The sequence below is a fragment of the Opisthocomus hoazin genome, chromosome 10 (genome assembly GCF_030867145.1).
Source record: "Opisthocomus hoazin isolate bOpiHoa1 chromosome 10, bOpiHoa1.hap1, whole genome shotgun sequence".
NCBI lineage: Eukaryota > Metazoa > Chordata > Aves > Opisthocomiformes > Opisthocomidae > Opisthocomus > Opisthocomus hoazin.
Window position 1 is genome coordinate 11,778,083 of NC_134423.1, and position 13,061 is coordinate 11,791,143.

Consider the following 13,061-nt stretch of genomic DNA (forward strand, 5'->3'; position numbering starts at 1 on the left):
ACAGGCATCCAAAAGCCCTCTAAAAAACACTGCTGTAAAACAGCACCGTAGCTGTCTACAAGGCCAGATAGCACTCGCCAGCCAGGCACGGGCTCGCGCCATCCTCGGCAAGCATCCCTGGGCAGGCAGCACGGACCCAAGGCTTGCAGCGGGCTGTACCCCTGTACCCCAGCCTTGGTGGCTCCAGGTTGTGCAGAGCAATCAAATCATAGAATGGTTTGGGTTGGCAGGGACCTTAAAGATCATCTGATTCCAACCCCCCTGCCATGAGCAGGGACATCTTCCACCAGCCCAGGGTGCTCAGAGCTCCATCCATCCTGGCCTTGAGCACTGCCAGGGAGGGGGCAGCCACAGCTTCTCTGGGCAGCCTGGGCCAGGGCCTCACCACCCTCATGGGGAAGAATTTCTTCCGAATATCTAATCGAAATCTGCCCTCAGGACAAGAACTGCAAAACATCATTAAAGCCCACAGCTGCAAAAGGGAGCATTTTTTGACACCCCCCCCCCCCCCCAAAAATGCTCCCTAGCACCAGCCGGGCAAGCTAACCCCTCCACCTGCCCCACCCCTCATCTGCCCCACACCCAGGAGGTGGCACAGCCTGGTCAGGCTGGCAGCACCAGTGCCCAAATCTGCCACATCCCGGCCTCGGGCTCCCCTCCCCTGCCGAGGTCCATGCTGGAGAGGAGCCGCACAGGTACCAGGGCTGTGACTCTCCTGCCACACGTGGCAAGAGGAGCATGCCACATTCACCTCTTCTTCTGCCAGAAACCATCTTCTGGCACAATTTCCACTGTTTCAGGCAATGGGGTCAAGGCAGGGGGATGCATTCCTCCTTTTTTGGAAGGAAAAAACCTTTCTGAACCCCGAGAAGCTCCACAGGTAGGGAGGCATGGAGGAGCCTCAGGAGACATGAGCACAGCTGGAGGGGCTCCAGCCCTGCTGTGGGACTCTACCTGACCTTCCCAACACAGGGACGTGGTGCTGGGCTGGCCAGGAGCCTCTCGCCTGTCTGCTAGCTTTTCCGAAGCTGTTATCATCCGAGATAACCCAAGGAAAGCAAAACCATCACATTTCCAGAGGTGTTGAGTGCCCTTGGCGCTTACTGGCTTCAAACCCAGGTGCTCACTGCCACCAGCCCTGGGCTAATTCTCACCATCACACAGTCCCCACAACAGCAGCAGAGAAACAGATGACTTGGGGGACACGTGGGGCAGAGAGGGCACAGGCAAGGGGGGACGCAGCACTGTCTCTCCTGCCCAGTCATCTTACAGACACAGCTCCTGCACGGACTGGATCTGTAATGCCAATTAATGGTTCATTGTTTGTTGCGGGGTCTTTTCACTCCCATTATTCACTACACCTTCTTCTGGACTCCCATACTTAGCAGATCTTACAAAGACCCCAACAGCTACCAAAACCAACCTTCCGTGTGAAAACTAGGAGCAAACCAGTGCCTCTGCTTTTGGGGAAACGCAACCTGCCCAACTGGGCTTCAAAGGACATCTGAGGCCCTGACATTGCTCAAGAGCCTGCAGCAAGCATTGAAAAATGGGAAACAACTTCTTTGGTTTATTTATTTATCTTTGCTTTCACACATTGCTTATTTTGAAAGACTAAAAACATGTTTACGAATTTAACATATTTAAACAGGTCAGAATCTGTTTAGCTAGGAAGGAGAACAACTCTCCCACCCCAAACTTCTTGTGGGCTGGGACCTGCCTTTCAATCTTCCACCCACAGCAAATATTTCAAACCCCTTTTTAAGCTGAAAGGCTGCTGCTGGGCACAGCTCAAGCACCTGTGTGGGGCTGTTCCACCACTCTCCCCCATCATTACTCCAAACACTCCTTACCCAGAGAGTCAGGGACACCTGGGCAGAGGGGTCAACAGAGACAGGGGTCAACAAAGACACCTCTGTGTGGGGAGAGCATCCAGGGGAGGTGGAAAAAATGAGAAGCCTTCCTTCCTCCTCCTCCATCGGCAGCGTTCCACAAGGAGGATCAATGCAGCCCACTAACTGCACCGTTGTTCCAATTTTAATTAATGAAAGAAAAAACTAATCATTGAATTAAACTTCTCATTACTCCAGCTGAATACCCACTAAGTAAATTTAATTACTGTACGAATTGGGTTTCTCCCTGCCTGTTTCATTAGCTACTGATAAAGATGAAGGGTGGGGGGAAAAAAAAAAAGGAGAAGGAGAGAAGAAAACAGAGATGGGAATAACAAATGCAAAACCAGGTAAGTGATTCAGCAGGTTTCAGGGGCTTCCAGTAAGCGCCTGGGGAAAGACCCTTCCACCCCTCCCAAGCCAGGCTGGATGGATTCCCTGAGGGATAAAGCCCATCCTTCCAACCCACCTCCTGCCCAGGGACAACCATCATCTTCCCAGCCCACATCACGCATAGGAACATGCAGCCCCATGAGCTCTGCCCCTGCTCATCTACCCCGTGGTCCCAGAGGCTGGTCCCTGCTCCGAGCCCCCTGCAGATGAGCTGCAATGACCCCTCAGCATGGAAGCCACCGGGACGGGGTCCCACCGCCACCACTTGCAGACCCTGGGTTCAGGGCCAGCTGCAGAACAGCAGACAGGCTTGGGCAGAACTGGCTCCCCTCCAAACAAGGGCAGACACTGATTTCAGACCCACAGCAGCCCTTGATCTCTCCTGATCTCGCGCAGCTCTGAACAGCCAATTTTTGCCTCTGCAAAGGCAGCAGCCCTGTAAGGCTCCAGCGGGGAGCTGGTGCTGACAAAAGCACGGGGAGCACACGAGCAGGGCTATCCAGCACCTGCTGTCCCACCACATGCCAGGACACCTGCCTGCTCTGCTGCTTGTCAAGCCTTTCTGCTGGAGCCAGGGTCCTGCGCACCCAGGCTGCTGGGAGCCAGGGCCGTGCCAGCGGCACACTCCTCCTAGGAGATCAGTGGAGGATGCATTCCTGCAGACCACCCCCCTCACCCCCCCACGCTACTGCTGCACAGATTTTGTTTATGGCACGATTTTGGGTGTCTCTTACCCTCCCCACCACGATTCAGCCCCTACGCTTCCCCTTCCTGACTTAGGGCACGAGCCATCGCGGGGCAGGCACAGCCCCACACGCAGCCCCACACCAGGGAGGGGTCCAGCAGCCCCCACCAAGCACAGCCATCTCCCTCCCAGCGCACGCCTCCATGTCCAGCACTTCCGTGATGTGACTTCAGGTCACATTTGGGATGAACCAGGGGTGGAGAGGGTGTAGTAAATAAGAAGTGCTGCCTCTCTTTTAAATTAGGTAGCTTCAGCTTCCAGCAGAGCTAAGAGCATGGTGGAAGGGCCACCCAGGTGCTCACAGTGATGGGATTTGGCAAGTATGGTCACAGAATCACAGAATGGTCAGGGTTGGAAGGGACCTCTGTGGGTCATCTAGTCCAATCCCCCTGCCGAAGCAGGGTCTCCTACAGCAGGCTGCAGCCCAGCTCCTCCTTGTCATTAAGGGGCCAAGAGGAGCCCATGCAGGGCTCTTCTGCAGCCCCACGGGCAGGGTCTGGCTCACAAGGCACTGTCCCACCCCCACCTTGCATCAGCAGCTTGTGGCCCTTGCAGTTGCTCTTCTGCAAGCCAGGGCAATGCTGGGAAATGGGGTTTCTCCCCCATTCCCATGACTTTGCTACATCTTCTGATCCCAAACCAAGCTGACATGTGTTTGAACCCTCCACCTCCATGCAAACCAGCCACTTGTCACCTCTTCTTCCCCGCTGCTTTCCCAGCCCTTTCCTGCTCTCCTCCCTCCCCAGCCCAGCAGGCTCCTTCCCCAGAGGGGTTTCTCCCACACAGGACAAGCCCAGCTGCAAATACTTCCCAGGCAGACCAGAAGGTCCCCTCAGCATCATACCAATCCCCCCTTAAGCTGGGCTTTCTCAAACACAAGACAGGGAAAGCATGAAGATGACAGGCACAGATGCTTTGGGGAGAAAAAAAAAAGCGCCATGCACCCACGGCACCCAGCACAGCACCGGTGCCAGCGGCCATCACCACAGCCTCAGGGCTCCATCCCTTTTCCAGGAGGATGCCGGCTCCCAGGTGGGCTCGGCACAGCACGCTCTCCTCGCAGGCACGAGCTTGCTGCTGCAGCTAAAATTAGCTCCCACAGAGCCTCTCCTGCCATCCCCGATGTCCCTGGTACAACGTGTTCTGCCACTACAGGCTCTTCCCAAGCTCTCGCTCAGAAAAAAATCAAACCCCCAACGATGCATCGTACATGCCTCGCAGCTCCCACTCCCTCGCACGCGCAAAGCAAACCAGCCCGCGCGCTGCCCTCCGACCCCGCCGAACGCCCGCTCCTCTGGCTTTCAACCCCAACAGCAACACATCCTGAGCATCCGCGGCTGGGAAAGTGGGGCGGGGAGGGGTTTGTTCACTCGCTTGTTGTTTTGGTGGCCAAACTGATAAAAGAAAGTCATTCAAGTTGACTGTAGGTTTGGGTTTTTTTCTTCTTTGTCAAATTTCAAAACACCAGTAATAATCTGGAGCTGAATGAAACATTGTGTTTGGTCTGAAGTGAATCTTTCATTTTGTTTGTAGGTGGCTTCCCCCCCACACAGTAAAAAAAAAACCTAGAAAATCCAAAATGAAATGTCATCTCAAAACAGATGGCTGAAAGGTTTCGTTTTGAAAATGTCAAAATGAAACTTTTCAGCATTTCACTTTTTCCTCCCAGCCAAAACCACTTGCTAAATACAACCTGAATTCGTGAGCTGTTTCTGTTGACTGAGACCCGAATTATTCAGTGCATGAGGCTGCTCACACCAAGCTTTTTTTGCAGGCCTGCGTACACACCCCACGCCATGCTTCTTGCCGCAGCGGGGAGGGAAAGCAAACCCTGGAGCAATGCCCTTCTCCAGACAAGTGGCACGGGAAAAGAAAGCAAAATCCCAGGGACTTACCGTGGCAGCAGCCCTCTGCAGCTTTGTTTTGGATGCTGGAGGGGCTTCCCCTGCAGCGGAGGGAGAGGGGGGTGCTGCGGCCCCGGGTGGGTAGGACAGGGTGGTCCTGCCTGTCTCATGGGACACAATGCGGAGCAGCCAGGCACCTCGCTCAGCCCTGGACACACAGCCCTGTGAGAAAGGAGGATGGAAAGAGCGTGAGAAGGTGCTAAAGGGAGAAACATCCAATTTAGGCAGAGGAGGAGGGAGGTTTTGGGGGCTGAGACCAGGCACAGCTAAGGGATTAGGGCAAGGTGGTGGCAGCGAGCAGCTGCTGGTGTCAGGTCTGCTCCCTGACACCCCACTGCCTCACGCAACAGCTTTCATCTCCTCTTGCCCTGCTCTCATGGAGCACTCGCCCACCCGCTTACCAGCACAGGGCTTTCTGTGCCAGCAGCCACAAAAGAGGCAAGCAGGAGGACTCCTGAAGCATCACGCCAGCAGCCAACCCAAGCTGAGGGACCTGCCCTGCAGGAGAACAGGTCCAGGAGGGGTTGCTCACCCCTTCCACCCACAGCCATCCATCACTGCAGCTAGCCCACACCACAGCAGTCATCAAGAAAGGCTTTGCCCGTCAGACTTCTCTTGCCCAAGGAGGGGTGATGATCATTCCAGAGCTGGCCAAACTCAGATCCCAGGGATGAGCTCTAACCACCTGGGTAAGCGGCCCAGGGCTGAGGAGATCTTACCAGCAGCAAACCCCATGACCCCTCTCCCACACCCTGAGACCACAGGAGGGTGGTCCTGGGTGCTCGTCCCTGCCTTGTGCGAGGACCACAGCCAGGCGACTCCATCCCTGCACCAAGGCCTGTCCCCCAGCACAGTGTCTAGGTGACAACTGGATGGAGGGCAACGAGCCCGTGGAACCACACACACAGGGCTCCCACCTCCAGTAAGCAGGAATCAGGGCTTGATTGCAGAGCTCACAGGCCAAGCACTTTCATGCTAAGCCCAGCAGCCCCCAATTCTGCCTTGAATTCAGGGCCTCACACACCTCATGGAAATATTTTAAATTTGCTTTCATCCTCCCTTCTCGTCCTCCCCCGAACTACCCCTCAGTGCTGGCCAGAGACCCTGCATTTCCTTGCCAGGCGCTGTCACTCCTGTCACCCCCCACAGAGCTGTGGGATTCCTGGGGTACTCTGGCAGCATGCAGCAGAGAGGAGCAAAACAGGTCAGATTCGAGGGGCTCTTCTCAAGAAAACTCCAAATCTTTAGTACAACCCAAAGTCATGGTTAGAAAAACCTGGTTTATGTTCCAGAAGAAGCCAGGTAAGGAAACCACATGCCGCAAAGTCCCACAAAAACAAGAGCCAACACCTAAACCTGAAATCCACACAGCAGGGGCAGAGTTCAGGTGAGAAACTTGGGTTTGTGCTCTATTCCCTTTTGCCTCTGGCTCGGTTCAGGGGCAGCGGCACGGAGATACAGCAGGAGCGTCACCCTCCCAGCACGAGCACGCCCCGCAGACTGCCGAGGCTGGTGTCAGAAAACCTGTTTCTGCGAGATCACCAGCCCAATCGCTAGATGAAAGAGGATTAGGTGAAGCTTAGGCTAAGCGTCTCAGTCTCAAGCTGTAAGATGCTGCTCAGCCATTGATACTGCTAAGGTAACACAGAGACTGATTTATCTGCTAAGAGAGAAAAATCTTACTTCAGAAAGCCCTTCTCAGCACGAAGAGGGGTGTTTGCCAGGTCCTCATTCAGAGGCTACGTGTCTGCAGGGGCAGGGCAGACCGGGCTGACCACGGACAGGAGTCTGCCAGAGTCGCATGGAAAAAGCGGCAGACTCGCTCCAAACTCCAACCTCCTCCCAAGTTCAGGGGGCAGTGATCGGAAATTAAGCCCATCTGTTCCCAAAACATTGCACTAGCAGAGAGGTGAGGAGGCTGAAAATGTGAGCTCAAAAGAAATCAGAAGCACTAGAGCCAGTGAGCTGCCCGTCAGAGAAGGGATGCTACCCCTCCGGCTCACTGCAGCGATGAGTTTGGAGATCTCGGTTCACACCTCAAATCCCTGCAGAAATGGAGCTGCAGCAGATCCCACAGTTTAGCCCACTACAGCAGGAATGGGATAAGGCAGTCGTGGCTCCCCAAATCTCATGGACAAGCCACGTGGGGTGAGGGAAGGGAAACTGAGGCAGGCACCAGCGGTGTGGGGGGCTGGCAGGCAGGGTATGCAGCAACCCAGCCCTGGCAAACATGCCTTGTCACATGGAACAGCATTCCAGAAAGGAATATTAAGTGATCAATCAGCATTAAAACCAGCCAGTTTTGATACGTTTAAGGGAAAGTCTCCTTTTTTCCTCCCTCTCTGAGCCTGCTTTTCATTTAAAGAATCTCCTCATTTTCTTTTCTACCCCCAGTCCAAACTCTGCTGTCAAGCCTGAACACTCCCTTTCATTTCTGTCGCATCCATTCAAATAAATCCAAATGAAACCCTCACATTTTCCGCTTCTCCCTTGAAGGGAATGATGCTAAACCACCCAGCCGACCTGGGAATCCATCTTTTGCCTGGCTCCTGCTAAAAGCCAGGACAGTGAGGTGTTGGCTGGGAGCAGAGGCATGGGAGGTAGCAGCCAGGTGGGATACAGAAGTACCGCCTACAAAGCACCTCTTGGTGCCAGGACATTCAAAAAAAGCTGGTTTTACACAGCCTTTATCCCTGAGAGACGGAAATAACGAGGGAGCAGAACAGGATCAGGCATGGGGAGGCAGAGGGAGATGCAGGAGCACGTCCTAAGCACCACTCGCGGTCCCCGGGGCCAGACCAGCACAAGGTGCCTACACAGAGGCACATCCAGCATCAGGAACAGGGCAGAAGTACCTGGTCCCTCGCATTTGCAGAGTAGAAATTCAGATTTAGCAAGGAGTATTTATGAGTATTGAGGAAAAAAAAGGCATGCCACAGGGAATAACGAGGCTTTCTTGTGGCTGGCAGCTGAATGGAATAAATCTATCCACCGGGCATAAATTGTTTAAGCAAAAAATCCCTCTCAACTTGAATATTTTGCAAGAAAAATAGCAACAAAAAAAGAAGGAAAACTCTGAACCCTCATCATTTCTCTCCTCAAGGTCAGAGCTGTTGTTCTCTTCTGTGAAGGAGAAAAAAAACACCTTTCGCTGGTGCATTTGGCTGAAAGAAATGAAACATTTAGGAAGCAAGTGCATTACTGCCTGGGCTGACCCGCCTGCCTGGATTAGGCTAAATATTGCTATTTAACAGGGAGTTATCTTTCAAAAGCCAGTTGTGGGGAGGCTCAGTGGTGGAGCAGAAGGGCAGCCGGGTGCGAGGAAGCACATGGTGCTTTAGTGACCAGCTCTGTGCCCACCAAACAGGGATGGGGCAGGACCCCAGAGCCACACGGGGAGCCCTGCGGCGTCTCTGGCCCCAGGGGCAGGACCCTGCTGCCATTCTCCTTCTGCCCCTGCCCTTGTCCCTGGTGCAGAAGATGCCCCACCACCTCCAGGAGCAGACCTGGTTGTGGCACAGAGCAGGGATGGGGCAGAGGGATATAAGAGACACAATCAGCCACTACAGCAGTCCAGGAGAGCAGCCTTGTGCCAGAGCAAAGGATCCAGAGCCTCTCCAGTTATTATGCAGAGGCTGTGCTAAGGTTGCTGCTTTAGTGCACTGCAGGCATTAAATTAAGGGGACATTTACAACCCGTAATGCAGAGAAGCAGCTGCTAAAGGTGGTCACAGTGAGTGACTTCACCTCTGGATGAAAGGCTCCACGAAATCTCAGCCAGGAAGGAATGAGAGGGGGGGAAACAGGTTGTTCCTTCCACCTACAGCCCAATGCCAGGACATCTCTGGGCTCCTGGGGCAAGTGGGGACCACTAACGACTTCTCTGCTCAGTGCCAGACAAGGTCTCCGGGACCTGCCCTGTTTGGGGGGGATGCAAAGCCCATGAGATACTGAAGTTTGGCCCAATTAGCAGAATCCTAGTGTGACAAACTGCACCACCACCACCAGGACAGCACTCAGCCGGAGCAAACCTAAGGGATCTGCTCCCCAGAAATGATGCTCCCCCAGACCAAGCCTTGCCAGAGCTCCTCACAGCACAGACCAGCAAGGCAGTTCTCTAGATCATCAAGCAGTTCCTGGTGGTAAAGCAAGTCCTGATGCCTGGTCAGCCTTTTTCACTGCCCATGATAGCCATGCTGGCCACAGCTTCCAAAAAGGGGGTCATGCAGGGTGATGGCTCCCATGGCTCCTCCTAGGAGCAGCCAGCACTGCTCCCTTCCTCCTCCCACGCCAAGCCCAGCTCACCAGGGCTTTCCACCCAGCACTGCTCCTTCCTCCCCCTGCTTGCCCAGCAGGAACAGCCAACTTTAGCACTGGCCAAAACCCAGCGTGCCTGCACGGATGAGCCAGCCCGTGCCCTGTGCTTCCCTTCTTCTCCGGTGCCATGGCAGTGCCCAATTTGTTTGCTGATGAGTGGCACCAGGATCTTTTCCTTGCAGGTCCAGGGATGTACCACGCTGTGCTCAGCCATATGGAGGAGGGGATGGCTCCTGGTGGGAGCTGGCATAGACCTGTCCCAGCCCAAGGCACCGAGCCTGGAGGCAGTCACCTCCTGGACGTGGCTGATGGGAAGGGGAAGCAGAGGAAGACGAGGTGAGAGCAGATGAGCCAACACAAAGCGTGAGACAAGGAGAAAGAGATTAAGTCAGCTCCAGCCAACACAAAGGCAGGAGGGTGCACTGAGAGGGGATCTCAAGGTCGCAGCACGCTGTGCCAACCAGCGCACGCGTCGGCTTTGGTCAATAATTCAGTGTGTTTGGTCATGAGCGCTGCCGCAGAGGGGCTGCGACCAGAGGGGGAGTTTCCATCCAAGCAGAGGGAACAGCAGCAATGGGTGGGAGAGCACCCCTGAATGGGACTGCAGCACAGCAGGGTGCTGGGCACCAGAGAGACTGGCCCACTCGCTCACCAGAAGCACAAACAGCATTGTGCTCGCATCCCTGCAGCTTGTAGATCCTGCTGAGAATGTTAACCCCACGAATTAACACCCAAACCCCTCCAGACCCAGGGTGCTTCCTGCCTGTAGGAATTTACAGCCACAGTAACCACCTCTGGAGCGCAAGCCGTTTGCTTGGCGGTACCGTAATGTGAACGCCCAGCCACCGGGACCAGCCCAGGGCAGTGTCCACGATCCCTCACACAGTGCTTCGCCCCATGCGGGCCCCCCCAGAGCGGGGTGCCAGAAGCACCGGCCAGCCCGGGTGCTCCAGGAGCACCCTTACTCCAAGCATTGCTCCAAAGGACCCAGCTAGGAACAGATGGCTGCTTCTCTGCGGCTTCGCAGGGACCTCTCCTGCCTGCCAGCAGAGCCAAGACCCCACAGCTCCCATGTCTTTGGGAACCAGGTGCTCAGTTGCCCCCAGAGTTACTGCACTTGACAAGGGAATCGGCAGCAGAGGATTTCTGGCTTCTGTTGCGGAGCAGGTCAGACCAGTGGGTCATGAATTGTCTCCTTTGGCCTTTAGATGTGCAACAGGTGGAATCCAGAGGTCTTGAACTCCACTGAAAGATCAGCTCTCAGCCTGGAGGGCTGCCAAGAGCGAGGGATCCTGCTGTCTCAACCCAAAGCCTGTGCAGCAGGCCCCCAGCTGACCATGTCACAGGGTGATCATCTGATGAGCCATGGGGAAGCCTAAGCCACAGCCCAGGCCGGTTACAGGAATAGAATTGGCTCAGACTGAGCAAATGTAACTTTCCATCTCTTTGCAAGCAGCCAGCCACCCTGCAGGCCAACTGGCTGCCGTGTCCCTGCACCTCCCATCCATCTCAAGTGTCCTGATAACACCGAGGCTTCACAAGACTAGCTCAAGAAGGCTTGGGAGAGTTATTATCCAAAGCCAGGTGGCTGGACTTGACCCAAATCTTGGGCAAGTGATTAAAACGATTGGCATTTCTTTGGAAAGAAAAGTGCTGTGCTGTACCTGCTATCCGTCTTCAGGAAACCATTAACTGCACAATCACAAAGCCAGGCAGGCCTGTAAGGCTACACAAGAACGCAAGTGCTCATCCTCACCCGCAGTCCTGGGACCAGTGCCCCCCCCACCCATAGGCTCCAAAAATGGGGTGTTTTGGCCAAGATGCTCCTCCTGAGCATCACACTAGCACACCTGGACAGCTCTCACTGCAGGGTCAGGCATGGGATGCTCAGTCATGGGGATGAGCGCTGAATTGCTGGTCTGCATGCCCGTGGATGAATTTCACCCATGGGTTATGTGATGAATCTATTCTGGCTGGGAACAGATTGTCACAAAACCGCCTTTACTTACGATCCAGAGGATCCAGGCCCCTCTACTCCTATGAGACACAGTCACACTGCCAGCCAAGAACAAGGCATCACTCTTCCTCTTTGACTACATGTACTAAAAATCAAGTTTCATTTCTTTCAGAGCAAAGGAAACTAAAGGCAGCAGCATTTCCAGGTGAGCAGAGCACAAGATCAGCTACTGAATGACACCAACCAGCTCCCAGCCCCACCATCTCCCACGTCTTCCCTACCATCGCCCCCGGCAGTGCTGTCCCCACGCTGGGGCCAGGGCTGCTTTCCCAGGCAGGGTGGAAGGAGCAGGGGATGCTGCTCCCAGGGACATGGGGGCTCAGGCCAGCTTTCTTGCATGCCAATATCCAGGAATCCCCGGAGAACCAAGGGAGGTCATTCAGTTTTGTGTCCTGGGTATAAGCAGCCCATGCCAAATGCTTTGCTGGGGCAGCACCAGCACGGAAGCTGCCTAACTTACTGCCCCAGGAAGTTCAACCATGCTTAGATGGAGATCCCAAACAGGGTAAAATCTGCATTTAATACCTATTATCCTAACATCTCCCCATCTGTCTACTTCCCTCCTTGCATGCCTGTAACTGCAGTGTGCCAGGACTGCCTGATATGAATGGCACTTTAATTTCATCATTCCCAACTTATTTAGAGCAATTAGGAAGCAATGAGCACACACCAGGGGCCAGGATGCACTTGAATAGCATCCAAGGGTTACCACAGCATCACAGGAGACCTTCAGATGGAATTATCAGTCCACAGAAAAACTTAAAGAAAAAGGAAGGTGATCCCCAAAGGGAGGATAAGGTTCTTCTTGGTCCTATAGGTCTCTTTTTAATTTGGAGTCAGCTGACACAAATATAGAGAGATGATATTCCTCATTTAATTAGTGAAGAGACAGCATCTCAGGTTGGAAGACAAAGACAGATGCTTTGCCTGGGCATCTGGCTGGAGAAACGATCAGGGGAGCAAGGCAGGGATTCCTGCGAGGTCGATTACCTCATCCCACCTCAGGCAAGCAAGTTTTGCCATTGACTTTTCTAGGAGCAGATGTAAAAAAAAAACTGAGCCGTTTTGGAAATCCTATCCAGAAAGACAAAGCAAAAAGTAAGCTGCTTCTGCCTATCAATTTCTGCTCGATGGTAGGAATGCTGCACGAAGCCAGTGCCACCAAGAAAGCTACCAAAAAAAGCCAGTCTGCCTACAGCCTGGCTTCCCGATGTCCCCATTTCATGCAAGGCAGGTGAGATGCCAAAGGAGGGGATGGCTCCTCACTTCTGATTTAGCCACATGCCCACACTCCTCCCGCACAGGCTCTTTAAATGCCTGCCTGCGTGAGAAAAGCAATGGCCTATTTTTTTTATCCGAGCAGCTCGGTACAGCCTCCACCTCAGAGCTCAGCACACACAGGTCTTATTTAGAATGCTTCAGATGCATCCAGAGGGACTTTGGGAACGGTCTGTGGAAAGAGGAGACTGAGTGGGCAACCTGAGTCACTTCATCGCTTACAGAAGTGTATGCAAGCATCTTCCATTTGAGCAAAACTCAGCGCAGCTCCCCGTTGACTCTGGGGACCAGAGGAAAGCGCATCTTCTCCAGCACGCTCCACGGATGCAGAATAACTGCACACCACCTTTCTCATCTGGGCTTACTGAGAGAGGGATCATCCCCCCCGCAGCTACGATCCAAACCTCTGATCCCGGCAATTCCTCTGCAGCGCAGGATGAGTCGAGAGCTGCTCTAATCTGCTCTGTGGAGGAGATCAGCTTCCTCCCAAGGAGGAGAAAGCAGAGATGAGAAGGG

The 13,061-nt window shown here is 54.1% G+C and overlaps 1 protein-coding gene across 2 annotated transcripts in view; it reads right to left on the reverse strand.

Moving 5' to 3' along the window:
* LINGO1 (leucine rich repeat and Ig domain containing 1) overlaps nucleotides 1–13,061 on the reverse strand; it is a 130,533-nt gene that overhangs the window by 61,319 nt on the left and 56,153 nt on the right. The window contains exon 1 of one of the 2 annotated variants that reach the window (XM_075432115.1): nucleotides 4,926–5,025. The exons of the other annotated variant lie outside the window; for it this stretch is intronic. The gene's annotated coding sequence lies outside the window, so the exon portion shown is untranslated. Of the gene's footprint in view, nucleotides 1–4,925; nucleotides 5,026–13,061 lie in introns of those variants that run through there. 2 annotated transcript variants of the gene reach the window in all.